At 33.2% G+C, this 5,217-nt stretch overlaps 1 pseudogene; it reads left to right on the top strand.

Moving 5' to 3' along the window:
• The first annotated feature begins 386 nt into the window (after positions 1 to 386).
• On the top strand, positions 387 to 483 carry LOC138812355 (U6 spliceosomal RNA; annotated as a pseudogene).
• The last annotated feature ends 4,734 nt before the right edge of the window (positions 484 to 5,217 follow it).

The following is a 5,217-nucleotide window of genomic DNA, read 5'->3' on the forward strand; positions in this document are numbered from 1 at the left end:
AAGACCTCATTTGGGAAATTTTAAGCTGCAGAAATTTAGAAGTAGCTCTTAAGCAAGGCTTACTTTGAATCCATTAGCTCCACAAAGCTAAATCAGTTAATAAATAAGTACTTGAAAATCCATCACCTTTGCACCTATCTATAACGGCTTCAAAGTATGATCAAATTTCAAATGAAAAAGACTTAAAATAGTCATTTACAAAAACTTGCAAATGTGAGCAATCGAACAAACAACATAAGTTTTTTCCACCATACACAGAATTTTACAGAAATAAGATGAATAGCAATTTTGGGAACAATAAGGTTTCCTTGTTACAAATAGGCAACCAAGGATACATACCTGTCTTAAGATTGCATCATTGATTACTTAAGTTTATAGGATACTACATGCTTCAGCAGCAGGTCTACCCGAATTACAATACAGAGATTTACATGCCTCTTGCACAAGGATGATATGAAAATTTGTGAAGTATTCCATATTTTTCATTCTTCAGATGCAGGAAATGAAAAAACAGTTATTCAAAAGTTGATTACAAATATACAAGTGTAATAATATATGTAATTCATAGAAATAAAAGTTAGTTTGACATCAGTGTATTCAATCTTCACTGTTTTAGAAAGGCCTTTACATAGCATAACCTTTATAAAACTTTTGAAATAAATAACATTGTCATTTTATCCCAAAGAAATAAAATTTTATAAGGACCTAGGAATTAAAAGAATCTTAAAATGTTTCTATATGGAATGCAATCTGAAAGGACACATTTATTAATGAACGTATGTATTATAAAACAATGTTGAATTCAAAGTACTATATCTAGGAGCGAATGAAATAGATTATGGACATTATACAAACAGAATACTAAATATTTTAAAATATACTTTTTCAGACAAGCACCAGAAATATCTTTAGTTTTTGTACTACTCATTTCAACAGATAAATTAACATTTTTTCTGATTTAAAAAATCACAAACTCTATAGAAATCATTATAGATGTATACAAACAACTCAAATATATTTTGACATCAAAGTCAGGCAATTCACTTGGAAGAATACCATGGAATACATGAATTTTTAAAGTAAGGTATTGCTGTTGCTTTGTATTGTGAAAATATTTTCTATGGTCACATAGGATGGACTGGAAATTTTGAAATTAAAGAAACTTAACTGATCCATTAGGACTTAGGAGAACAATTTGTACAGCTTTCCACAACTTCAAAGAGGTAGTGATACACACTTATCCTTTTGGCAATATCAAATTCAGTTTCTTCCAAGTTGTGCTTCAGACCTGGCTTGATATAATGGTTCAATAGAAGGAGATCCAGCGTATCATTGCTAAATCTATTCCCAGCAGCAAGATGCATGGGGGTCAAGAGGCCTTTAACTTGGCCATTGGTATCTGCATCATGATGAAATAAAGAAGCCACTCTGTTATTATTCCATATATAAGTACTGTGCAGGGATGTCCAGCCATTCGCAGTTATTGCATGAATATCTGCCTTTAGCCTCCAACTCATGGACAATATCTAAGTGTCCACTGTAGGCTTCTCGATGAAGAGGGGTATACTCATCGTCATCCCTAGTAATCACATGAGTGACCTTTTTGGAAAGTAGTCTCTGCACTGTAGTAAGGCGATTATTTTCAGCAGAACAAATAAGAAATTTGCTTGGATACTATTTCATTTTTTTTTGCAATTGATACCATTTCTCACTTTTTCATCTTGTTCCTCAACTTCATCAGAATTGCCTAACCAGAGACTTTGAGTGCCAGTGAGAATGAGCTGTCCATGTATTTCCCCAATAGTTCACATTGGATGATATGGTCAGAAAAATCTGGTGAATTTGCTGCATCTGTTTTTTTCACTATTATTTCTTTTCTCTTTTTTCATTTTTACTATTCTAAATTATTCTAACTGGAGAGTGGGGAATTGGTAGAGAGCAGAGGAAAGATTTTCCTCCGTATTTAAAGGTACAGACTGAAAATGAGGACCAGTGTTGTCTTCTTGTGCAGCTTATTCTAAAAATGAGAAAACAGGAAATAATGTCTTCTATGTAAATGAATTGGGATATGGCAGAGCAGAAAGTGAAATGATGCAACCAAAAATATAAAAGCAAAATAAATTATGATAATTATGGAGCAATCATATTACTTATAAGACCCATGAAAGGGAGAGAGGAAGAGAGAGACAGATGTGCAATGATTTAGCTAGCCACAAAATCCATCCCTCTCATCAAATTATAGAGCAAATAAATTTAGTTTTTAAAAGAGATGGAAATAGAATTTAAGATCAGATGTCTCCATTGTTTTAAATTATATTCTTATTATCTTAAATACTTGTACAAGGGAATTTTCATTCAACATATCAGTTTTTTAAAGTAAAATGGATCTTTATATAACTTTTCCACACCCTTCGAAACCTCACCCCACTTTAATTTTTTCTAGTTTCATACTATCTGTATTGAATATTATACCTTCAGGCTCCTCCTCCATAACTCTCTTTATTCCTTCCTTTTGACTTCCACTCACATATTCCAAGTGATAGTTTCCTGGTATTCATTTTGTTTGAGTAAAGTTCAATTTTATAAGAAATTACACCTTTGAAATACTCCTCTGCAAATAGCATGCTTTGGTTAATATTTTTGTGTAAACTTGTATAAATTTCTAGCTTCCAAATATGGCTCTGACTTAGTTCCATTAATATATTTTTAGATCTATCCATTTCGTTGCAAATAATGTAACAGTCTTCAAAATGGATGGGTTCAATCCAATTGTGCATATGTGCCACTCTTTCTCTAATCATCACTCTGCCAAAGGGCATCTGGGCTGTTTCCGTAACGTGGCTACAGTGAATAGTGCAGCAGTGAACATGATTGTGAAAGTGATTTTACTGTTACGTTTTGGAATAATTCATCACTTCCTTTGTGGGAGCAATACTCTATCCAGTTTTCCATAATAAGAACATCCTTCCCTTCATCTTCATCACAATGTATTGCAAGTCCTCAAAAACACACTTACCCCTACACTTACCCCTACAGGTCTCAATAAGCTAAAACACCACTGTGCCCATATTCTTTCAAAACATTTTTTTCATAATTGTACATATAATTTAGTGAGAACCTTCTATGTACTTTCCTAATGTGGGAATGAGGGACATGACAGAGTAAACGGAAGAAATATGCAACTTAATTAGCTATTATCATATTTAAAATCATGTTCAGCTCTAATTCATAGCCTCACATAATATTATTTTAATCTTTATTTGATTACTTCATCTAACCCGTAAATTATATCAGGTGAGTTAAAAGCAAAGGCAAAAAGTGTGGTTTGATTTTGACACTCATGTGTGAGGTTGCACAACATGGGCAAATAGATGGATTGGAATTAATAGCTCTTATCCATTTTGTTAACGTAGAGATGATTTTCCCAACCTGATTCTTGAATTCTTATTCCATTCAACAACAAGAAACATGTGATAATTTCCTTTGTTTTGCTCCTTATTAACTTTTTTTCCATTTTATTTTATAATGGATGATTTCATAAATGTACTGTAGATACAAAAATATGCTAAATATTTCTATCCGTATGCATTGATATATACATACACACATATATTATGCAGGTTATATGATAATGTATAATTTCAGTAACTGTACAATTTACTAAATTATTAAAACTATCGACGGCTCATGCCTGGCATCCTGGTTACTCGGGAGGCTGAGATCTGACAATCATAGTTTGAAGCCATCCTGGGCAAGAATGTCCAGGAGCCTCTTATCACCAAACAATCAACAGAAAATCAGAATTGGAACTGTGGTTCAAATAGTAGAGTGGTAGCCTTGAGAGAAAAATCTCAGGGTTATCATCCAGGTTCTTAGTTTAGGAAGTACAATCTACCCAAATAAAATCTATTTAATTTACACCTATGTAATTAAAGTATTTCCATCACCCAAATGCACAACCATGCTCATTTGCAAGGTAACTCTGTTTTGTCTGAAGTACCATAAAATATTTTCACTTAAGGTGAAAGCATTGGAACGTGGGTTCATTCTATCTCTCTCATGCATTTTTCCACTCAAATATTCAAATCTTACAATTATTCCAATTATTTAAAATAATAGCCTTTTACTTTAATACCCAAATATTAGAGTTTGAATTGAGTGTCTTGTGCCCCCTAAATGGGTGCTCTTACCACTTTGTCATGTCTCCAGCGCTAAATTATCCTGATTATTTTTCAGATCCTTGTGTATGACCTTGGGCTCAGTCCATGTTATGTTATTCTTCCTGGAATTTAGAATAACAGGTGCATGGCATTGTGTACTGATTTTTTGTCCAGTCTGGGCTTTATCCTCTATCCTCTCAAGAGAAGATTCCCATGTAGTCAGGATTTTCATAAGTTTGTGATAGCTGATGTTTTTTTTAAGTCTTTGCATTTCCTGCAGGTTCTTGACTACTGAATTAATTTGTTTTCTTGGGTTGTGTTGTTTCATTTGAATGTATGTGTTGAGTTGTTCCTCACTTGTCCTTTTGTTTCTTTCAATCAAGTTCTTACCTAAAATGCTGAGAAACCAATTCTTCTTTTTCATGATAGTCAAGGTGAACATGATTTATTACAAAGCAATTTCAGTAATATTTAAACATCTTCATATCTATGGATGGTACATAAATGATAAGTGCTGTGACGGGTTTTTTTATTTTCACAGCAGTCTTTGCCATGCACAGACAGATCACCATAAAATCTATGAAGATAATAAAACTACAGATGCAAGCAAAGAGAAGAAAAACCTATTATTAATTGTTTGACAGAGGCTTGCGTTCTATTGAAAGAAATACGTTGCGTGATGCAAGATTTCACAAAATTATATTGCTAGGGGGAAGCTAAACAATCATCTAATTCTACAGAATTGAGGGAGAAGAATCAAACTCCTGAATAGTTTACATATGGGTCAAATAAAAGCATGCTTCTAAAAAGAGAGTTTACTTTAGAGAAACATGATGAGTTCTATGTAAATAGGTGCTTAGCTGATTTTGTTAATTTGTAAACTAATACAGGGAAATAGGGTACAGCAAGGTAAAAAAAGAACTTCGCATTGAAATACTCATGTGTGTGTTTGTGTGTGTGTGTGTGTGTGTGTGTGTGTGTGTGTGTGTGTTTGTGTGTGTGTGTACATGCACGTGTATACACGCATGCATATGTGCAAGTGCTCATTTATTCATTC

The sequence above is a fragment of the Dipodomys merriami genome, unplaced genomic scaffold (genome assembly GCF_024711535.1).
Source record: "Dipodomys merriami isolate MVZ:Mamm:240054 unplaced genomic scaffold, mDipMer1.0.p SCAF_567, whole genome shotgun sequence".
Classification (NCBI taxonomy): domain Eukaryota; kingdom Metazoa; phylum Chordata; class Mammalia; order Rodentia; family Heteromyidae; genus Dipodomys; species Dipodomys merriami.